Source organism: Vombatus ursinus, unplaced genomic scaffold, assembly GCF_900497805.2.
Source record: "Vombatus ursinus unplaced genomic scaffold, bare-nosed wombat genome assembly UNPS02014818.1, whole genome shotgun sequence".
Classification (NCBI taxonomy): domain Eukaryota; kingdom Metazoa; phylum Chordata; class Mammalia; order Diprotodontia; family Vombatidae; genus Vombatus; species Vombatus ursinus.
Genome location: NW_020954596.1, coordinates 57,334,516 through 57,359,120, shown reverse-complemented (window position 1 = coordinate 57,359,120; position 24,605 = coordinate 57,334,516). Strand labels below are relative to the sequence as shown.

The window sequence follows — 24,605 nt, the reverse complement described above, 5'->3', positions numbered from 1 at the left end:
GTTGTAAAAAAAGCATGACTTCTGATCTTGTGAGACCAATAGTCTCAAAAGTTTTAAAAGGAATTTGGAAGATAGTTTATGTCAAATCTGTAAAAACATTTTCCTTTCCTTACTTGGTCTCTTCAGGGAAACTTGGAATTTGCTTCAGTTGTTTTGCATGTGTTTTGCCCAATTTTATTGTGCAGTTCTTGATAGATTTTTATCTCTTAAGCTTCTGGTAAGCTTTGATAATTAGGAAGTAGACCCAATTGTGTATAAAAACAGTAGATGTTTTACAGGGAGTGTGTTTCCCATGATTTGCTAGTTCCCATTGTTTACCACAGAAAGGAAACCAGTGACTTCTTGTTGCAACAGAACGGATAAAATTGTTCTATAAGCATAAGACTTTTTTTTTTTAATAGCTAAAGTTTTTTCACACTGGGATTAAAAGAAATTCTTCTTAGATAAACGTAATGAATAGAAGATGTGGATTTCTATTGTATGTTGGAACTCGACTTAATAAAGGTAAAGTATTCTTCTCTAATGTAAAAACTTTAATTCTTTTAAATATTTCCATGTTTGCCTTCACTTAAATGGAAAAAAAAGTAGGCTTAGGAAATTTTAAATTTATTATTTTTAGATATTTCCTTTGATATTTAAGAAACTGAGTTACAGAGGAAGAAAGTACAGTAAAATTAGAACAGTAGGTAGCAAAGTATCCGTTCTTAATGTCAAGATCAGAAGAAATAATTCCATATTTCTGAGGTTGATAATAGATTTAGTAACCATATATTTATGGGAGAAGAGGCAGCATGATAGCGAATAGACACAAACTGACCCTTGGAGTTACGAAGACATGGGAAATTTATTCTGGTTTTTAGAGATTACATTTTTTGGAATCCATAGGATTCCTCTCCAATTGCTCTTGGGTTGCTGGCAGACTTTTTGTCCAGTTCTTGGGTGGAAGAAGTTATTTACTGTAGTTTCACCTTGACTTTCTTGGTCATTATTCAGTCTGGTGTGAACTTCCAAGATTTTGCTGGAGTAGTAGTATGTGGGAAGTAGGTAGCATATAGTTTAATTAGTGTTAATTTTAGACTTAAATTTGGTGCTGTATTTACCTCACGAAAGTTACTAGGTAATGTAGCTTTGTCTCATATTTATAAATAATCTATTTAATTTAGGGATTATTTGTTCTTGGAAAGTTTAAAAGAATTCTGCTTTGAAGCTATTTGGGCTGCGTGGTTTTTTTTTCCATAAGGTATTGGTCCCATCATTTCCTGGCAAATAGAGGGTGAAAAAATGGATGCAGTGTCAGATTTTACATTCTTGGGCTCAAAGATCACTGCAGATGGTGTCTGCAGCCATGAAATTAAAAGACACTTGCTCCTTGGAAGGAAAGCTGTGGCAAATCTGGATTGCAAACTGGAAAGCAGAGACATCACCTTGCTGACAAAGGTCTGTATAGTCAAAGCTATGGTTTTTCCAGTAACAATGTGTGACTGTCAGAGTTGGACTACAAGGAAAGCTGAGCATCACAGAATCAACATTTTTGAATTGTGATGCTGGAGAAGACTTTTGAGAGTACCTTGGAGAGTAAGGAGATCGAATCAGTCAATACTTAAAGAAATAAATTCAGACTATTCGTTGGAAGGACAAATACTGAAGCTGAAGTTTAAATACATTAACCACATAATGAGGAGACAGAACTCATTGGAAAAGACTTTGATGTTGGGAAAAATTGAAGGCAAAAGGAGAAGGGGATGGCAGAAGATGAGATGTGTCATGGATAGTGTCATGAAACAACAAACATCAACTTGGACAGACTTTGGGAAATAATGGATGATGGGAGGGCCTGGTGTGCTATGGTCCGTGGGGTCATGAAGAGTCTGATATTGACTGAGCAACTAAACAACATTTCTTTTACTTGTCATTTCTTTGTATGAAACTTATCTATTTATATTATTATTTTTGTGTTGCGTCTATTTTGACTGTTTATATTTTATTTAATTTTTTTTTTTTGCTTTTTGGTGAGGCAATCAGGGTTAAATGACTTGCCCAGCATCACACAGCTAGTAAGTGTCAAGTATCTGAGGCCAGATTTGAACTCAGGTTCTCCTGACTCCAAGGCCAGACCTCTATTCACTGTGCCACTTAGCTGCCCCGACTGTTTATGTTTTTGTACATGAGCATCTGCTTTCTTACTCAGATATTCAAATGGATCTATGATTACTTTGATTTGAAGGATTCCGTCCAGATGGAATGATGACAAATGTTTTCTGAGTCTTGATGGGGCTTTGTTGCCCTGGTTGTTTTGAGGGGAGATAGGTGACATGAGTTGATTGAGTTTGCATTCTGTGTTGAGAAGCCAGACTTTGCAGTCTGAGCTTGTCTGTAGACTGACTAGTCATGCTGCTAGCCCTAATGATTTCTGGTCCAGCTAGACTAGAAGGTGTGGTAGAAAAGAGCTCTGGCAACCCATCCTCCCTACCTTTCTCCTCTCCTTCCACATCCCCTCCCCCAACACCACCCCAGTCAAAAGTGAATTGGAAGGTTGTGGATAGAGGTGCAAAGGGAGGCATTGTACCAATTGAGGTCACTGCTGGCTCTGAGACTTCAGGCCTATCACTATCCTTATAACCTTATCCTTATGTGATTTTCTTGACTAATTTTTTTTGTTTCTATTCTTGCTTATTCTCTCATTATTCTTGGTGTTGGTTGATTAGGAATTTGATTGCTGTTATTTGATTGGTGAGAAAGCTTCTGGAGGAAACTTTCTTACTACTTAGCCTTCTTTCTGAGATCTCCTGAGTGATTGAAACTCCATAAATAATGCCTTGATGCATGTAACCTTGAAGTAGAAAGATGCTTACAAATCAGCCTTCTGAGAAAAGTTCAGTTGTGTGGGTTATGGTGAGAAGGAGGGGCAAGGAACCACCGTTGGATAGCTTCCTAATTTTATCTAATTATTGCAGACTGCTGCTAAGGTAGAATTTTTTCTCCCCGTTGAAAGAGTACAGGTGTGTAAAACATGCTTGAAAGTACTGATTGACCTGCTGTAGTTCTTTCTCCCCTATCCTTTAAAATCCAGCTTGTCTCCTGTAAAAAATCATCGTCTAATCACTCTAATAATCTTTATCTTTTTCTTCCCTCACATCTTGTTTAACACTTACTTCACATGTTTCTTAAACACTTAATGTGCTTCCTTCTGTATTTCACTTCATAAAGACAAGAATCATGTCTTATTTTAATCTTGTGTATACTCAGTGTCTGGCAAGTTGGTCTGCCTACTAAGTGATTAATAAATGTTGATGTTAGTGCTCAGTGAAAGGATTTGAGGGTGCTTTTAGTGCTCAGTGAAAAGCAATACATTTTCAGTATTGTATTTCATGTACCGTATTTCATGCAGTAAAATTTATTGAACCGTATGTATTTTCATATGGGTGAGTCTGGCATTTCGAACTAAGTTATGTCATTAGAAGGAGGTAAAAACAATTATACCATTGAATTGCATAATAATTTCTTCACCTTTTTTTCAGTTTCTAAATAGTTTACTCCCTTAAAGGTTTTATAACACTAATGAAATCTATCTAGTTTGATGATACTTGTTAGCTTCTCCTTTGACACATTTTAACTAATAATAGAGTCCTTTTAGGTCTAGGCAGAATATTAGATTGACCATTCTTTCATATTTTAATGCTGTAAGCCAGAAGTGTCAAATATAGCCATCACTGTTGAGTGCAGCCCAAACCAGATTAAAGTGTAATTGGGAAACAGTTAGCAAAATAAATAAAAATGTTATAGAATATAAATAATATTAATATGTGGTTTTCTAAGTCAGTAACCATTTGCAGGGAACCTTTTGTATGGTTTAGTGGACCTGTTTCTGGTTAAGTTTGACCTGACTGTTGTAGGCTTCCATAAAGTAAAATCTTTGACTAGGAAAATGTTATTGACCAAAAACTTTCAAAGGTGTCACAACACATGTTTCTTGGCAAATGAGTGTAGAGATGTACAAAGCCATTTAAGTGTAATCTGTTTCTAAATTCCCTGAAACATAATTTCTGGCTTTTATGAGAGTAGCAGAGGTACCACTATGTGATGTTAGTAAAAAGAGGTTGAGGCTTAAGAGTGAAGAAACCTAGGTTCAAAACCTGACCCTGACATTTATTAGTTGTGTTAACCATGACTATCACTTAATCTCTGCAAGCCCCAGTTTCCTCCTTTAGCGATGATGATGATGATACTTATACTGCTTATCTCACAGGATTGTTGTAAGGAAAGTCTTTTGTAAAACTTGAAGTGCTATTGAAATGTGATTTGATATTGTTGCTAGTCAATTGTAGATCTTACCATGAGCTCTGTGGGGATATTTTTATCATTTTGCTCTATAATGTTATTTCATTTAATATGGCCATGGATCAGGTTGGTGTCCAGATGAAATGATTATTGCAGAAAAGAATTTTGAGAAAGTGGTACCATCATGCATGCATTATTCTGGACTTTTACTCTTGTTATAACATTAAAGATGCATAGTTTAATAGTGTTTGCCTGGAGTTCTCTTCAAAATCAAATAGTAAGTACAATTTGGAGAATATTATCTATTGTCATATCTAATGAGGAAGAATTTATAGGCATTGGAGGAACCTATACCCCAAACACCCTGGCCAAATTCTTGACATAGTGAAAGATAGTATACATTCAAAACAAATACATACAAATGGAACAGTGGATTTAGGGTGACAAGGATGTGCTTGTGTCCCATTATGTGATGGATGCAGAACTCAGAGATAATATTTCCTGAGTGATGTTAATTAGTGGGAGTGCACTGATAAGCAACACTAAGGAAGAAAATTATTATCTGAAAGGTGAAAGGTCCCAACACCTCAGTTTTTACTTTGCTAATTAATTTAGCAGAAAGACAGTCAAGTTCCACAGCCTATCAGGTTATGCTGGTAACATGTATTCTACCTCACCTTAATAGAGTGAGGCAAAAGAACACAAACCAAGTTGACTTCAAGGATTTACTTCTGGAAAGCAAGTTTCAGGACCTACATTGGAGTGTCTAGTCAAACCTATGTCCTATACCACCTTCTCCTGTGACATGGACAGCTATATTTTCCTCATGGTAGATAGAGTCCTAGACCTAGCATAAGGAAAACCTAAACTAACATCCCACATCTGATACCAGCTGTGTGACTATGGGTACAGTCATTTAACCTTTCTGAGCTTGGTGTCCTCATCTGTAAGATGGAAATAATAAAGCATGTATTACTTTTCTCACAAGATTGTCATGAGGCTTAAAAAGAGAAACAATGTAAAGGATTTTGCAACATTTAAAATATCAATGTCTCTTCATTATTATTTCACAATAATTGATCTTCATAAGGATGACCCTGAGCTAACAAGAAATGGTTAAATATCACATTTTAGAAATATTTCCATCAAAAGTGTTTTACATATTCTGGAATTTAATGGGTTAAATCATAGCTTTCATTAGCAAGGCAGTCCGCTTGTTGTAGTTGGGCAAAAACAGAAGCAGGAGTTAGAAAATCTGCTGCTTATTAGCCATGGCACTTAATGCTTTGAGCCTCATTTTCCTTGGATCTGAAAGTGGAGGTAAAAATACCAGTTTTGCCTACTTCATAGGATTGTTAATAAACTTTAAGGTAGTATATAGTGTTTTTGTTCTTGCTTTAATCAATGTTTGGAAAACTTTCTTATTGCCTGAGTGTCCTGGAAAACAGGAATTTTACTATAATAAGTTTTTTTGATTAAATTCTTCATTATAAAAACTAAAACGAAGGCTGATCTCTTAATCTGTGTTTATCCTGTATTAAAAAAATGAGTTATTAATAACCATTGTCAGTGATTTACTGCTATATCATTTGGTAATTGTTGCCTCTAATAAACCAACCTATTTATTTAATATTTTCTTTTTTCTTCCTGTTCCAGAACATTCCATACTCTTCTGAGTATAAGGTGAATCCTTGCTGTTGACAGCTTTACATCAATGTGCCTACTTGTATGCCCACAAATTATGTTAAAGATTGAAAACAAACTTATAGATGGATCCTCTCCAACTCTGGTGTTTTTTCAACATGTACTGTGCCTCAACTACCATTTCTAAGTGGTAAGAATGGTTTTTCTTAAGAAGGCTTTAATTTTTCTCTACACTTGTCACCTATATGTAATTTGTTTTTTCATGCCTTTTTCTTTTTACCAATTACTGCCCATGTTGAATATTCAGATTTGCCTGAACATTAACTAAAAAGCCCTCATGGCAGGTCTTAGAAGCTTACAAACATTCTTTACATTTTGCATCATAAGTATTATTAGCAACATCTATAGAAAAAGTGCCAAAAAACTCTAGCACCTGACTCATGTTCAGCATCCTTTATATGAGACTGAGCAAATATAACTTTTTTCTTTTTTTTAGGCATTTATAAGTCTTTTCCTGTTATTTGTGTGTTTGAGACGAAGGCTCATAGTCTCATAGAATTTAGAGCTCAAAAACACTATAGAGATCATCTAATCCAACCCATTTATTGTATTTTATTTTTATTATTTTTGAATTCAACAAAAACTAAAAGAGCATTTCCATATACAAATTAGAGTAGCTACTAAGACTTGTACAAAGTACAAATGCAATATAGCTTAGTCTCTATCAACTAAGGTATATTGCATTTGTACTTTGTACAGGCTTTGAAGTAAAGAAGACCTGATCAATAATTCCCTGCTTCCCTTGTGCTTAAGAAAAAAAAAAAGGGAAAACCCCCCAAATATACATAGTCATGAAATAAACCCACATATTGCATATTTGAAAGTTTCATTCTGCCCTTTGAGATTATTACCTCTGTCAGGAGGTAGAGAATAGTGCTTTCTCATAAACTTTTAAAATTTTTCTTTACAAGATTGTTGTTACTGAATAGTTTTTCTTGGTCTGCTTACTCCCCTATGCAACTGCATTGGACTTCTTGCACACACCACCCTGCTGTAGAACATACTGGTCAATATTGCGTTAGATGCAGATTTCAAGTCTAAAAAAAAAAAGTTAGCCTGGCTTTCTTCAAGGCTTAGCTGAAGTCCTACCTTCTCCAGGAGGCCATTCCTGGTTCCTCCAACTTCCCTTTCAGATTACTTGGTTATTGCTATATTGGTTCCTGCATTGGAATGTCTACTCCTTGAGGTCAGGGACTATTTTTTGCCTTTCTTTGTATACTCATTGCTTACTGGAACATTTTGTTGTTGTTGTTCAGTTGTTTCAGTTGTCTCTGATTCTTTGTGACTCTGTGGAGCTCTGGGGAATTTTTTTGGGCAAAGATACTGTAGTGCTTTGCCATTTCCTTCTCTAGTGGCACACAGAGGTTAAGTAACTTGCCCAAAGTCACACAGCTAAGGAGTTTCTGAGGCTGGATTTGAATTCAGATCTTCCTAACTTAAAGCCCAGTGCTGTATCCACTGCATTACCTAGCTGTTCCTCCTGGAACATTTTGTTCAGTTTTTCAGTGGTGTCCAATTCTTTGTGACCCCATTTGGGGTTTTCTTGGCAAGGATGCCATTTCCTTTTCCACTCATTTTTACAGATGAGGAACTGAAGCAAACAGGATTAAGTGACTTTCCCAGGGTCACATAGCTCATAAATGTCTGAGGCTGGATCAGAATTCAGGAATATGGGTATTCCTGACTCCAGGCCCCAAACTCTATCTAGTATGCCACCAAGCTGCCCTCTACTGGAAAATAGTAAGCACTTAATAAATGCTTATTTACTGGTCATATCACTTTGCATCAGTTCTTAGAAGTCTTCCTAGGTTTCCTTGAAACCATCCTTTTCATCATTTCATCTCATTTAATCATTTTGAGGCAGCACAATAGGATTTTTGTAGAGGGCTTTATATTTATACATTAAAAAAATACTATACAGTAATTATTTAAGCATACATTGTATTCTCTGTATGTTTATGGAAGAAATATGCAAAAATATGTAAAACAGTGGCAATCCTCACAAATTTTTTTGTTTTCAAAAATACTTTTCATAAAAATGTGTTATTTATGTTAACGCAATGGTTTTAAGTGAATTGATAATAAATATTTAAAAAATTTTATCAGTTTTAATTTCTAATGGGTAAATATCAGCAGATATAACCCACATAAACAAGCTTTTTGGGGTCCTTGATTTTTAAGAGTGTAAAGGGGCCCCCGAGACCAAAAAGTCCCCATCCCCCCCAGAATTTTTTTTTTTGGTGGGGTGATTGGGGTTAAGTGACTTGCCCAGGGTCACACAACTAGTAAGTATCAAGTGTCTGAGGCTGGATTTGAACTCAGATCCTCTTGACTCCAAGGCCAGAGCTCTATTCACTGCGCCACACCTACCTGCCCCGAGACCAAAAAGTTTGAGAATCGCTGCTCTATTTGGATACAGTTCCAAATTGCTTACCGGAATAGCTAGATCAATTTGCTCTATCAACTGTACATTAATGTACTTCTACCCATATACAGCACCTTCAACAATGGTCATTTTTCCTTTTTTTGTCAGCTTTACCAATCTGATAGGTGATACAAAACCTCAGAGTTGCTTTTATTTTCAGAGATCCCTGCATTTCATATTTATAAATGTAAAAGGAAATTTCTTCATCTTTCCTCTTAATTTGTTCATGATGTGTATAAGCTTTCATGTCTAAATCATATATCCATTAGGAGCCAATCTTGGTATATAGTGTGAAGTATTGGTCTTCTAAGCATAATTTCTGCCTGACTGCTTTATAGTTTCCTGAGGAGTTTTTGTTGGGTAATGAGTTCTTACCCCAGTGTCTGGGGTTTTAGGGTTTATCAAATACTAAGCTACTGTGTTTGTTTTTTCCTGAATGTTATTTACCTGATCTCTTCCACTGGTTGACCTCTTTTTTAATCAGCAACGAATCATTTTGATGATTATTGCTTTTTTATAGTTTGAGATCTAAAACTGTTGGTTCACTTTTTTTTTTTCCATTTTTCCCTTATGGGTGTTTTTTTTACACTTTATTCCTCCAGATGAATTATTTTTCTAGCTCTATAAAATGCTTCTTTGGTAGTTTGACTTGATTGACAACTGAATAAACAAATTAATATAGGTGGCATTATCATTTTATTATATGATCTCAGCAATTAATATCCTTCAATTATTTAGGTCTGTTTTTATTTTTGCAGAGTGTTTTATAGTTGCATTCATATAATTCCTGTGTATGTCTTACTAGGTAGACTTCCAATGTTTTTTACATTCTGTAGTTACTTTAAATGAAACTTTTTTTCAATCTTTTCCTTTTTGTGTTGTTGGCATCATATCCCATAACTTTGCAGGTTATTGTTCCAATAAATTTTTAATTGATTCTAAGGTTCTATAAGTAAACTATCATATCATCAAGTGCAGCACAAATATATAATTTTGCTTTCTTTTTGCCCATATTTATTCGTTTGAATTCCTTTTTTCTTGTCTTATTGCTATAGCTCACGTTTCTAGTACTATAGCAAATTTGTTCTTATCTAGTCATTCAGTTATATCTGACTGTGCATGACACTATGGAGAAAGTCCATGGTGTTCTCTTGGCAAAGATACTGGAGTGGTTTGCCATTTACTTCTCCAGTTGGAGCAGGGGTAGAGAGAATAGGAGAGGGCCCAGGACCCTGTGGCACAGGGTGTGATCTGGATGAGGATTCAGCAAATGAGACTGAGAAGGAGCCATCTGATTGGTAGGTGGAGAACCAGGAGAGAGTGCTGCCCTAGAAACTTAGAGAGAAGAGAATATGAAAGGGAAGAGAGTGATCACAGTGTCAAAGGCTACAGAGAGGTCAAGGAGAATGAGAACTGAGAAAAGCCATTGGATTTGACAATTAGGAGATCAGTGGTAACTTTGGAGAGAGCAAATGATAAGTTGGGAAGTTGGATTATAAAGGGTTGAGAAAAGAATAAGAGAGAAAGTGGAGCCACTTACTGCAGATGACCTTTTCAAGGAATTTAGCTGAAAAGGGCAGAAAAGATATAGGATGGTAATTAGTGGGGATGGAAGGATCAAATAAGAGTTTTTTAGGGTGGGGGTGACATGCCATGTTTGTAGGGAAGCAGCAGGTAGACAAAGATTGAAAAAAGTGATAGAGTGGGGATAATGGGGCAGTCTGTTGGAGGAGATAGGATGGAATGGGATCACTTGAGCAGGTAAAGGGGTTCCTTCATAAGGAGTAAGGCTATCTCATCATGTGAGACAGGGATGAAGGAGGAGGTAATGATAGAAGGTATATAAGTAATGTGAGATGAAGAAGAAAGAAAATAGGGAGCTCATGGTAAATGACCTCAATTTTTTTCTGTAAAATATGAAGTAAGGTTCTTATCTGAGAGAGTTTGGGGTGGGTGGAGAGTCACAGGAGGCTTGAGGAGGGATGAAAAAGTTTGAAAGAACCACTTTGGATAATGAGGTAGTGAGTTGATGATGGAGGTATAATAGGGTTGTCTAGCAGCAGTGAAGGACCAGTTGTGATGATGCAACATAAATTTGTAGTGAACTCAGAATGGTTTATGATTTTCTCTACCTTTTTTCAGTAGCATGTGTGTAAGAATATGGGAGGAATGGTTGGAATGAGTCAAGGCTAAGGCTTAACAGGGTACAATCAACAAAATCATAAGGTGATTAGAGATTCAAGGGAGAAGAACAGTGTAGTGTTCACTAGGCAGTCAAGATCGGGAAAATAGGAAAGAGAGTTAGTTTAGGGGAGATGGCCTGGGAGAGAATTGAGAGGTCAAGGCATTAGAAGTCATGGTACAGATGAAGAGTAGGGTTTTGTAAAGGAAGGCAGAGGGAGAGGTGAAAGGCCAAAAGATTACGGTTGGATAAGGAGATTTCAGAATTCTTGAATACAGAAGTGGTATGTTTGTGGGTGATGGCAAGATCAAGGGTATGACATCTTTGTGTGTGGCTGAGGTAGAGTGGAGGAGTAGCTCATGAGAAGTGAGTGAGATGAGGAATTGAGTGAATAGGGTGTTTGAGGGAGAGAATATATATGTATGTGTATGTATACATGTGTGTGTATGAGTTGGGGAGGAGAGGAAAATTGTGAGCCGTATACTGAACTCTCACTAAGGAAGGAAGGGAGTGACCTGGAGGTCTGTAGATGATAGTACCAGGATTTTAATTGAGTGATAGAGATGAATTGCATGCATCTCAAAGGAGGACAGGTTCCTGATTAATGAAGGTAGAGAGAGGATCTGGAAGTGGTTATGGGGATCAATTAATATTCTAATAACCTCATCCCGAGCTAAGGGGAATATGTGAAGGTGCAGCCAGTACTGGAAAGGGTAGCTAGGAAGGCTGTGTCATCAAAGGGGAGCCAGTTTTGGTAACAGCTGGTAGATGGAAGAAATGAGAGAGGTACAGATTTAGGATGAAGGGAAATTTCTTGCCTATGGAACAGGCATTCCAGAGGGCACAGTGGAAGGGATGGATGGCATTTGGTTGGAATTTTGGAGTGGGAAGGTTGAGGGGAATAGGAATAAGGAATCAGATAGTAGGGGAAAAGAAATGGAATTTGTATGATGACCTGTAGGAGTTCAGAATCCCTGGGATGTGTAGGATGTGACCTGGTGTGAGAATGTTCATCATAGTGTGGAAAGAGGCTGGAGGCAAGTGCAGTATGAGATGGAAGGCACAGGGTCACATGAAGGCCTTGTTTCACTACAGCTCTTTTCTCTGAAGGCTGGAGATTAGACAGGAAAGGGTGCTACAGGGGATGGAAGTTGAACCTGCACAGCAGAAGGAAGGCAGCTCCCTACTGATTTCCCTTTTCCTCTTCCCTTAAGAAGTAGGCACAACTAGAAATGAAAGGCCTGAAGTCAAAGGAAATGTTGCTTCTTTTTCACACCAGAGGTTTTCCACATCCCAGTTGGGAGATGAAACTGGTAACAAGAGGTTGACATTGTCTTGTGTTGGTACACATGGAAGTTGTCTGGGTTCTCGCGTAACACAGCAAGAAGTGATAGACTCCTGGTGCAGGAGGAGGTCACTGTGGGGCAGATGGAAGACTCCTGCACCAGCAGTGATGCTACTTTCCTTCAAGGAACGTGCAGGGTGCACCTGGGTCAGAGGAAGGTCTGGCTCCTCTTTTTATTTGAGGCTTTATTTTTTAAATGTTTAAGTACTTGATAGTGGAGAAACAGTCAATAAGCAAGCTTTAACACCTGTGAGAAGAGTGGCTTAAAGTAGAGCCAGAGAAACTAGGAAGCCATTGTAATAGTCCAGGTGAAAGACGTGGATCTGTGAGTAGAGAGAAGGGGTTGAATGCAAGAGATATTGTTGAAGTAAAAGCTGCAAAACTAACAGGTGATTGGGAGATATATGAGGGAGAGTTGAGGATAACGTCAAGATTGTGAACCTGGGAGTTTGGATAGGCTCTGTCACTGGTGGTAGGTTGAGTTTACAGTATCTCCAGGACATTATTCAGTTAGCATTTTTAAAGCTTAGCCTACTGTGTGCCGGGCACTGTGCTAAGTGCTGAGGATACGACAGAGGCAAAAAAATAATCCTTGCTCTCAAGTAGTTTCCAGTGTAATGGAGAAGAAAACATGTAAGCAACTATGTACAGACAAGATATACACTGGATAAATTGGGAGTAGTATCAGGGGGAAGGCACTAAGATTAAGGAGACCTGGGAGGGACTTCTTGTAGCAAGTGGGATGTTAGCTGATACTTGAAGGAAGCCAGAGAAGTCAGGAGGCAGAAACGAAGAGGGAAAACATTCTAGGCTTAGGGAAGAGGAAGTGAAAGTGAAAATGCATAAAGTTAGGAGATGGTATAGGAAGATAAACTAGTATCACTGTATCAGAGAACATCAAAGGAGGCATGTAAGGAGTAAGAAGACCAGAAAGGTAGGAAGAATCCTACCTTTGAATGAAGGGATTTGAAAACCAAACAGAGAATTTTATATTTGATCCTGGAAACAATGGGAGCCAGCAGAGTTGATTGAATAGGGGTTTGAAATGGTTGGGCCAGGGCTCAGGAACATCAGTTTGGCAGATGAGTGGAGGATGAACTGCAATAGGAAGAACCTGGAGGCTATTGCGGTAGTCCTGGTGTGAGGTGATGAGGGTCTTATACCATGGTTGTGACAGTGTTAGAGGAAAGAAAGGTGTGTATGCGGGGGTTTATTTGAGAGATGTTAACTCAGATAGAAATGACAGGACTTGGCAACAGATTGCCTGTGAGGGGGTGAGTGTGAGGAGTGGAGGACGCCACGTAAATTTGGAAGGGTGGTGGTATACTTGACGATAATAGAGAATTTCAGGAAGAGTAAGACTACATTTATGTCAGAAAGTAAGTCCTTATACATATTTTATTTCATTAGCCCTTATCAGTACTTACTTTTTGTACTGTAGCTTTAAAAAAACAAAAACATCTTTACTATGTTTTTTTTGTGCAGGAACCTGGTAATTTATTTTTCTAGTCTGTGCTATGCTTGCTTGCTACACATTTTTGTTCTGGTTTATGTTTAAATGCTGATTTGGTGAAGCTTTTTGTTTTGAGGCGATAGGGGTTCTGACTTGGAGGGAACCCAGGGTCCAAACTGACTCTTAAGAGGCAGGTAGGGTACTGATGTGGTTTAGGGACTCAGGGGTGCTGGGACCCCAAAATCACAACATGCAGGTCCTGCCTGAAAGAATTCGACCCAAGCCTTCTTTCAGCCAAAGACAAGGTTTATTAGAATATCCGTCTTATTGGGCAGACTCTTAAGGAGTCTGAACATGGGTAAACAGTGGCTAGATTATAAGAATCTGACCAGTGGCTAGATTTTAGAAATCTGAGCAGTGGCTAGATTTTAAGAATCTAAACCTCTCAGTGGAAACAAGATGGACCTTATATACAGAAAGCCTGTGGGAGGAATCTAGGAGTGGCCAAGTAGTTTGGGGTGAGGGAGGAGGGGCCTAAGGAGATCTGGATGGGAGTGGCCAGTAAACTGGGGTGAACAGCTCCTGGGACCTGGACAATGGAGCCTAGCTAGGATTAAGGGTGGAAAATGGCCAGGAGCCATACACAGGGAGGTAAAACAAAGGAAGGCCAGGCTAGGTTAAAGGTAACAGAATTCAGAGATTGGGTGTAGACACAATGAAAGGCCAGTGGATGAGATATAACCTCAGGGAACCCAGAGAATTGGCCATGTAGGAAAGTCCAGGGTTCTTCCTTTTGGGGCCCAGATCCCAACCCCATCAGCACAAGGACATGAGTGAAAGGGGAGGGGAGGAGAGCAGAGGGGAGTGGCTCTGGCCTTGTATTAAGCGAAACTGAATGCCATTGGACCATAGTCAGAGATACTAGTAATAGAGAATAAAAATCCTGGAGAGAGATATGGAAAACAGTAATAACAGTAGCTCGCATGATAAAGTAATAACAAGAGAGCTCATATTTATATGGTGCTGTGTTATTGAAATATAAGATAAGACTGAGGCAGTAAAGTCCAGTACTCTTAATGTCATGTTTGCCTCACAATCCAGACGTTTTTGCTTCAAAACAATAGGCCAAGTGTTATTTAAATAAATTCAAATTTAAATAGTTTTGTCATTTTCCCATGTTAATATTATTCACTGCATTTGTTAGTTGCTGTGAAAATGTTAATAGAATGGAATTGAATATGTTCTCTATATGATTATGTTGGTTTTTAATGTGTTTTGTTGACCTAAATTTTAAATTGTTCTATTTTGCTTTGGGATCCTGAAAAAGCACATTTGCTTTCCTTATTAAATATCACAAAATTATACATTCTCTTTGGGCCATAATATTTTTGTGCATTATGTAGTTTGTCATGCTTAAATTTTTTATTAAGCAAATCTTCTAGATCCTTGGGTGCAGCCTTTTGACTGAGTCCAAGTTTTTCTGTAAAGTCTAGATTCAGTCAGAGGGCTGCACTTCAGGACCTAGAGGGCCACATGTGGCCTTGAGGCCACAGGTTCCCCACACCTATAGGTTATTGGGATTATACAAGATACAGGAATATAATATAGACACTGAAAGTTATCATGTTCTAATTTATGACACTTGTCTCACATAACTCTATATACCTAAATTTACATGCCCTTTGAAATAATAAGATAAAAATATGTATGGTTAGTGTGATTATATTTCCCTCTGTGCCTAAGTGTTAGTTGCTTAGTTCTTTCAGGTCTCTGGTACCTGTGTGTGTGTATATGTGTGTGTGTGTGTGTGTGTGTGTGTGTGTACATGTGCGCCCACATACACGTGTGTAACAGCCATTTAATTAGCAATCTGTTTTCCTACATCTCTAATTTACTCTCAGGAATGACAACCACTTAGAAGAAAGAGCTCATTTAAAGAATTTGTGTGCTGGCCTTTGTGTATGCAAGTCACTTTTTTAAAAAGAGCAAGTGGAATGTGAAGTACTAAGCCTTGTGGTATGTTCTATATAGTCATTCATAGTGATCAGGCTGATTTGGAATGTTGTTTTGTAGCTGTTGGCAATCAAAATTCATTATTTTCCATCTAGATGATGATAATATGAATAAAAGCTATTCTTAATGCAGTAAACCGTGTCAATCAGCGTATTGCCCATGACAGTAAGTTCTTTCAAAAGTTTGAGTAGGAGTACAAATCAGGATAACTACTGTTGGACTATAGCCAGGGCTTGTAGACTATGGCCGAAGCTTGTAGAACCCAACACAGGAAAAACTGTCAAACTCTGAAATAATGGTCTGAAGGCTTTGCAGTGAAACCATCATCTTGATCAAACCTTTTGAGCATCCATTCAGGTGTCCAAAGTGATGCGGTTTAGGGTTTAGGGGTGCTGGGACCCCAATATCACAACACTCAGGTCCTGCCCGAAAGAATTCGACCCAAGCCTTCTTTCAGCCAAAGAAAAGGTTTGTTAGAACATCCATCATATTGAGCAGACTCTTAAGGAGTCTGAACATTAGTAAGCTATTGCCTAGATTATAAGAATCTAAGCCTTTTAGTGGAGACAAGATGGACCTTATATACAGAAAGCCTGTGGGAGGGATCTAGGAGTGGCCAAGTAGTTTGGGGTGACAGGAGGAGGAGGGGCCTAAGGAGATCTGGATGGGAGGGGAAATGGCCAGGGGCCATAGGGAGGTAAGAAGATAGAGGGGAGATTGGGTGTAGCCACAGTGAAAGGCCAGTTGATGGGATTATAGCTTCAGGCACGAACAGCAGAGATTTGGGGTTTTTCCTTTCTGGGGCCCAGATCCCAACCCCATCACAAAGGACAATGGGAAGATAATTTATCTGGCAAGATTCTTCTATTTCTTAACTTTAGCTGGGATTCTTGACTACATGTTAAAGATAGATCAGGAGTTCTTAACCTTAGGGGTCATGAACTTAAAAAAAATTCTTTTTTTTGATAACAGTATTTCAATATATTTGGTTTCTTTTGTAATCTTGTGTATTTTATGTAGTATGAGAAAAGAATTGTAGGTTTCACTAGATTGTCGATGTGTCCATGACACAAAAATGGTTAAAAGCACCTGTCCTAAATGATGGAGTTGGGATCTGGACCCCAGAAAAGAAAAACCCTGGACTTTCCCATATGGCCAAATCTCTGGCATTTTCCTTGCTTTTCATTGTGGCTACACCCAGTCTCCCCTCCATTGGCTTAACCTCCCTATGGCCTCAGACCATTTCCCACCCTTAATCCTAGCTAGGCTCCATTTTCCCTTGGCCACTTGGTCCAGGTCCCAGGAGTTCTGTTTACTCCAGTTTACTGGCCTGTCCCAACTACATCTTCCTTAGATACCTCCCACAGTCTTTCTGTATATAAGGTCCATCTTGTCTCCATTAAGGGGCTTAGATTCTTAAAATCTAGCCACTGCTCAGATTGTTAGAATCTAGCCAATAGCTTATTAATGTTCAGACTCCTTAAGAGTCTGGCCAAAATGACCGATGTTCTAATATACCTTGTCTTTGACTGAAAGAAGGCTTGGGTCGAATTCTTTCAGGCAGGATCCTCATGTTGTGATATTGGGGTCTCAGCACCCTTAAACCCCTAAACCTCAACACTAAAGTCTTCAGGTTAGGGCATGTGGACGTGTTGGGAGCTCTTTAACTATTAATAAATGAATACTTATATTTCCTTTACTGGGGCCCTACCTCTATATATCAAACTGGGACTAGGTTTCAACCTAAACTCCAGTGACTCCCTATTACCTTAAGAATCAAATATAAAATTCTTTGATTGGCTTTTAAAGCCCTTCATAACATAGCTTCCTCCTGTCTTTCTAATCTTAAACCATATTCCCTTCCACATAATCTGATCTAGTGATACTGATCTCCTTGCTGTTCTTGAACAAGACAATCCAGCTCCTGACTCCATGCATTTTCACTGGCTCTCCCCCCTGCCTGGAATGCTCAGCCTTTTCACCCCTGTATCTTGACTTCCTTGGCTTCTTTCAAGTCTCAGCTAGTATCCCATCTTATTTAAGAAACCTTTCTTGGTTTTCCTTAATGTTTTTTCTTTCTCTCTGAGATTATCTCCAATTTATCCCGTGCATGTGTATATCTTATTTATATAAAGTTGTTCACATGTTGTATCCTTCATCAGGGAACCGTCTTTCACCTTTCTTTGTATCTCCAGTGCTCAGACTGTTGCTTGGCACGTAGGAGACGCTTAATAAATGCTTCTTGACTTGATTTGAACCTAACAAATGACAGGCAAAAAAATAGTTTGCTTCTGAGGGCTGTGTGTTTAAGTGGTAGATTTTTTTTTTTTAAACAATGAATGTTAGTGAGTGACCCACACATGGCAAATTATCTTTTATTATTGCGGGATGTTTAACTGATTAATGTGTCTAGTACTTCCTTACTTTTACTCCTTATGCTATTTTACTAGCACTTCTTTCAAATTTCCTTACTCCTGTAAATCTTATTCATCTTTTCAGTCTCAACCAATTTTCATTATTGTGCACTGCCGAAAAGGAATGTAAATTTTGACCTGTGAAACCTCCCAAGATATCTTGGAGTTTTGAGGCTAGATTTCTTTCTTGAGGACGGTGCCTTAAACCCATTTCACTCTGGCCCTCATTGATTGGCCAAAGATAGGACCCAGCCCAAGCCCCTCTTACTGGTCATTGTTTGGGCCCTGATTGGCTCAAAGTAAATGTAAATAGCAGTAGTTTTTGTTTTGGCCAGAAACCATGACGGTCTTCTCCTCCTAGATTTTTTTTTGCGGACTAGGTAAATGAGGCAGTTCTTTGTCTCATTTCTTATCTAACCTTAATCACTAAATGGGCTTTGCCTCACTCAAATTGAGACTTGGGAAAGCCCTTAGCTTAAAAAAGCCAAGGTCTCCCACTACATCCAGAGCCATCTCCAGTTGTCTTCATTACACCTGGCCACTGGACCCAGATGGCACTGGAGGAGAAAGTGAGGCTGGTGACTTTGCACAGCCCTCCTGCATTCATTTCACTTGCAAGTATTATCTTCCTAATGCCATGGCCCTCTTCAAGGATGAAGGACAGATTGCAACAATTTTCATTATTACTAGGTATCTGTTAAAGACCATCTGTAGACATAGTCCCATGCTTGGTCTGAGGTGGCTGTATTACAAATAATAGTATCTGTCCTCCAGCAGTTTACAACCTAGCTAATATACCCTCACAGAAATCAGTTAATTAATAGTGCAAGCAAATATTTATGGCTTCTCACCACCACTTCCAGATCTTCAGTACTGAAGCTAACTTTCCAGGTATGACCTTGATCTCATCACTTTTTTAAAAACAACAACAAAAAAAAATCAAGAAAGTGAGAAAATTGTATGTCAGTTTGCACCCAGTTCATCAGTTCTCTTGAGGTGGATAGCATTTTTTCATCATGAGTCCTTTGGACATCATGAGTGTCTTGGATCATTGTATTGATCAGAATGACCAAGTTTTTCCACAGTTGATCATCATTGCAGTGTTGTTACTGTGCACAAATGATCTCTTGGTTCTTCTTCACTTTGCATGAGTTCATATAGGTCTTACTATGTTTTTCTGAAACCAACCCTCTGGTCATTTCTTATAGCACTTATGTACTCTATCACGATCATATGCCACAACTTGTTCAGCCATTTCCCAATTGATGGGTGTCCTCTTAAATTCCACTTCTTTGCCATTACAAAAAGAAATGCTATAAATATTTTTTGTACATATAGGTTCTTTTCCTTTTTCTTTCGTCTCTTTGGGATATAGACCTAATATTGATATTGCTAGGATTTAGTAGTGGTATTACTTAGTTTTATAGCCCTTTGGGCCTAGTTCCAAATTGTTCTCCAGAATGGTTGGATCAGTTCACTACTCCACTAACAATTCATTGGTGTACCTATTTTTCCCGCTTCGCCTCCAACATTTGTTTGATAGGTGTGAGGTGTTACCTCAGAGTTGTTTTAATTTGCTTTTCTCTGATGAATGGTGATTTAGAGCATTCTTATATGACTATAAGGAGTTTTGATTTCTACTTCTGAAAACTGCCTGTTTATATCATTTGACAGTTTATCAATTGGGGAATGGCTCTTATTTTTATAAATTTGACTCATTTCTATACTTGGTATATGTTTGAGAAATGATTGCTTTATCAGAGAAACTTGCTGTTCAAACACTTTTTATATTACTTCTTTGTCTGTGGTACTTTTTAACAAAATGTAGTTTGCCTGATTATCTCTTTTAATTAGGTTGACTCTTTTTGCTTTTGTTTTGTCTGAGATCATCTGTGGCATTTAAAAAAGTTCAAAAGACATAATTTCTGAGTAATTTAATAATTTTATTAATAATGCCAGCATTTTAACAAAAGGAATTGTCATTTGGCCATCTCTGTCTTAGACCAAAGACAGTCATGGTGGTGGGCTCACAGTTTGTATACCCTTCAAAGAGTTGTTCCCCAGGGTGGAAATCAACCCTGATTGTTTAATATGAGTTAAATTGGTTAACATTGGTTAAATGAGAAAATGAATATTACAATGAGAGGCTGGACCTGAACTTTGATTGAGTCTTTTACTTCTTAAGTTGACCTATTAATCTTTTCAAAGAATTTATTCCCCAGTCAAGCCTGAGCAGAACACAATAGCTTCCCTACCTGGGTAGGGTTAGAACAAGATAGTTAGTCCATTGTCGTTATCAGCAATGCCCTTCATGAGACTGAACTTTTAAAATCAGGACTTTAGAAAAAGGGGGGGAACTCTGGATCTCCCTAAATAATTGGTTATTAATAATCATTTCTCTCACATGATTGCTACTCCTGCCTTTTTAAAATTCACTTGAAGCCCATTAGATTCTGCTCTAGCCCTTTATTTTAACTAGATTTGTGTTTTCTGTTTAAAATGTCTCTTGTAAACAACATTGTTAGATTCTGATTTCTAATTCATTCTGCTATCAATTTCTGTTTTATAGGTAAAGTCATCCCATTCATATTCTTAGTTATGATTGTTGTGTATTTCCCTCCATCTCATTTTCTTCTGTTTCTTCCTCTCTTTTTATCTTGTCCCTCTTCAAAAGTCTGTTTTGTTACCTCCCTTAATCTTTCCTTTTTATCATTGACCCCACCCCTCTTTCTCTTGTCCTTTTCCCCGTTTTCCTTTTGGGTAAGTTACGTTTCTATACCCAACTGAGTGTATCATATTCTCATATAGGAATGTAAACAGTTTAACTTTATTGTAACCCTCTGGATCTAAGATATCTGGGCTATTTCCCTTGATAATATCTTGAAATAAAATATCTAGTTTCGTTTCTTTGATCATGGCTTTCAAGTAGTCCAATAATTCTTAATTTATCTCTTCTCTATTTTCCAAGTCAGTTGTTTTTCCACTGAGATATTTCACATTTTATTTTATATTTTCATTCTTTTGACTTTGTTTTATTATTTCTTGATGTTTCATGGAATCATTAGCTTCCACTTATCTACTTCTAATTTTTAAGGAATTTTCTTCAGTGAGATTTTGTACCTTGTTTTCCATTTGGCCATTTCTATTTTAAGTTTTTTTTTTTCTTCAGTGATATTTTATACCTCCTTTTCCATTTGGCCTATTTTCCTTTTCTTCAAAAATTCTTCTGAATTTTTGTGCCTTTTTTTTTTAAACTAACTATCTCTGTTTTTAAGGTGTTATTTTCTTCAGTATTTTTTTGCCTCTTTTGCCAAGCTGTTAAATCTCTTTTTATAATTGTCTTGCATTACTCTCATTGCTTTCTCCAATTTTTCCTCTACCTCTTATCTCTTTCTTTACCTCTTCCAGGAATTCTTGTTGGGCTTGGGTCCAATTAACATTTTTTTCCCCAGTCTTTGTCACTCTTTTCAAATTGTTGTCTTCTTCTGAGTTTATGTCTTAGTGTTCCCTGCCATTGTGATAGTTTTTAAATGATCAAGTTCTTGTTTGCTCATTTTCCCAATCTATTTCTTGACATTGAAATTTATGTTAAAGTTGGATTCTGCTCAGCTGGGGGTGGAGAGACACTCTCCCAAGCTTTAGGCTTTTTCATGCTGCTGTTTTCAGAGCTAGTTCTAGTTTCTGAGCTAGTTCAGAGCAGGTTTTTGGTGCTTCCAAGGTGCTGTGATCCTGGGAGAAATATGGTTACTGCTGTCTTGGTCTGCATTCTGGTCTTTATCCAGAAAGGGCCTCTAGTCTCCTACAGCCATAAGTGTTAGCACTCTCTTGGCCTTAAAACTGTGACCAGGGCCCCTACTCCTTTGTGACCCAGTGCTCTTCTCCACTCTGGAGCTGCAACTCAGAACTGTGTTTGGGCAATAGGATTGCCAGTAAGTGCCAGCTGTACCCAGTGCCAGCAAAGGATCTTCAACTTACCTCCTTCTGAAGAGTTGTTCAGCCTCCTTGCTCTCCATGGACAGCTCCCAAAGCTGTTGCTGTCACTGTTGGGAGGCTCCAGACAAGCATCCACCTTGATGTCAAAACTTTTTCTTCCAACCTCCTAATTTTCTTAGGCCAGACTGTAGGCTCTGCCACTCCAAAAATTTGATTTGAGGCATTATTTTAAAATTATTTGGAGGAGAATGTTGAGAGTTCAGCTGGGTTGCCTCTAAATCTGCCATCTTCAGTGGGAGACTTTTAAGAGGATCTTCAAGCTTCCATTTTGTTCTGAGTTTTAAATCAACAAGCAATAGACTTGGCACAATATCGGGCTTCATAATAAGGGGATTTTGGTTAATTGTAGTTTATGGAAATATGAGGGTAAGGCTTTGAGTGTTTTCAGGGCTTCTTGAACTTTTTCCACTCACGATTCCTTCAGCGCTTCTTAAACTGTGGGTCACCACCCCATATGACCCACAGCTTAAGAAGTGGAGATGACCATTTTGTCCATACTATGAACTTGATGCTACTTTAAAGTCTTGCATATTCTGTTAGGGAAGACACTAAATTCATAGGTTTTTAAATTGGAAGTGACTATGCAGATGGTCTTTCAGTTCAACTCTGTCATTTTGCAGAGAAGGAAACTGAAGCCTAGCAGGCTTGGTGACTTGCTAAAAGTTCATAAAACTGGCAGGCAGAATTTGATCTTGGGGCTTCTGATCTATAACCAGCACACATTATTCTATATTTAGTGATAATTCCCATTTGAAATTGAAAGTCTGTTTATGTAAACTAAAAACGACGTTTTTCAGCCAAGAATTCTGACTAGGTCCTGCCAGTTCATCCAAGAACATCAGTATAGGTAGAAAAATTGTATTCATCTAAAATGTGTTTTCAAGAAAACAATACCTTCTAAGATTAAAAAAAAGAAGGAAAATGACTAACTCCAGGAATCAAGTAGCATCCTTTCATACGAAGATTTTATTGCCTCCTTAATTATTCAAGAGTGAGGCATCCAATTTTTGGATTATATAGACTTTTTCCTGTTGCTTCTTTCTCCTTGTCGGTGTTTTGTTCATTTGATAGCTTTTTGGCCACCCTCCCAGAAAACAATTACTAAAAGGACCTGGCCAAACTCATTTACTTTCCAATTTTTACTTATTATCTTAGAAAAATTACACTCAAAATTATTTCCACACACACACTTGCCAGAAAGCAAGAACTCTTCTATTTGTCATTCATTCTTACTGTATTTGAAGTATCCATTTCTGTTATTCTCTGGGTTTTCAAATAATAAATATGGATTTCTATTAAACATTGTAAATTAATATCCTGTCCCTTCATCTCAAGTATGACAAAATATTGGTAACCCAGTTCACATGCCAGAGTTCTTCACTCTGTGCCATGCTGCCTTTCCTACTAAACATAGATTAAAAAAAGGAGAGCCAGGCATTTATGTAAATTATTAAAATGGCCTGGCAAAAAATTTGTTTGAAATTTGGATTTTAATGTAGTTTTCTGCTTTCATTTGAATATAGATATGTGTATTTTAATCAAAATAGTAAAAACCACTATAAAGGCAGGACTCAGTAGAAAGGATGTTGGGAAGGCTCCTTGAAGTCTACTTAACACTCCCCCTTATTTTCCTAGATTAAAATCAAGCTAAGCAAATATAGCTTCTTTTTTAACCTGTCTCTGGAACATAAAAAAATGGGTATTTAGGCTTTAAGGGACTTGTTATTGGGATAAAAGTCTTATCTAATAGTGGGTGACAAGTGGCATTTATAATATGCTTTAAGGTTTATACATCCCTCTCTCATTTGATCCTCTCAACAACTCTAGGTAATAAATAGTACCAGTATGGTTATCTCTACTTCAGAGATGAGGAAAATGAGTTTCAGAATTTAAGCATGGAACTCTGCAGACTACATGTCTCATACTTTTTAACTATACCACATTGCTTTTGGTAATAATAGTAGATAAAAGTCATAGTACATAAAATAAAGAAACAGAGAAATATGGTTGCTAAATTGCCAGTCAACTTAAAAAATTGAGATTTGCCTTGGATAATTGAGAATTGATTCCACAGATGCTTTTGGGTCAACCAGGACAAAACCAGCATTTTGAATAAAATTCAATTTAATTCATGAGGCATTTATTAATTACTTATTATGTGCAACACGCTGTGTTTACTGGTAAGGATATGAAACAAAAATAGGCCTTACTTCCAAGGAATGTCTTCTACCTGGGAATCCATCAAGTAAACACCTAAGAAATAGCAGATAATTTGAGGATGGAAAGAGCTCTAAAAACTAAGATGAGGCTTCCTGGAGGGGAATGACATGGTCAGACCTGTGCTTATGGAAGTGAATTTGGGCAGCGTTATGAAGATGGGGAGAGATTGGAGGTAGAGAGACTGATTAAGAGACTATTACAATAATGTGAGAAGGTGTGGAGTCTGAATTAGGGTGGTAGCTTTGTGGTTGGAGAGAAGGTAAGAGATGGAAGATGACAGCTGGGTCTGCTTAATCTTTGTATCTCATGGAATATGCTTTCAAAATACTTGTAAAGTAATAAGCTGATTTACGTGAACCTAGGTCAGGACTATGTGTATGTGGGGGTTGGGGTGGGGTGCTGAGCAAAGAAGCTGGCAAGGTAGGTAGGGGGTACAGAAATAAACTTACCAGTTTTGCCTAGCAGCCAAGTACATTTATTATGTAATTTTTTCCAGGTCCCATCTCTTTTTTCTTGACCTATTGTGAAAGGTAAGCTAATTTCTTTAGTACTAAATTTTAGTTCCAGACTCAGTTTTT

General features: G+C 37.8%; 1 protein-coding gene across 9 annotated transcripts in view; it reads left to right on the top strand.

Moving 5' to 3' along the window:
* Positions 1 to 24,605, top strand: part of FRYL (FRY like transcription coactivator) — a 290,501-nt gene that overhangs the window by 25,245 nt on the left and 240,651 nt on the right. For 8 of the 9 annotated variants that reach the window (XM_027835975.1, XM_027835982.1, XM_027835981.1 and 5 more), the window contains exon 2: positions 5,935 to 6,112. The gene's annotated coding sequence lies outside the window, so the exon portion shown is untranslated. Of the gene's footprint in view, positions 1 to 5,934; positions 6,113 to 24,605 lie in introns of those variants that run through there. The other variant, XM_027835984.1, reaches the window with a different exon arrangement.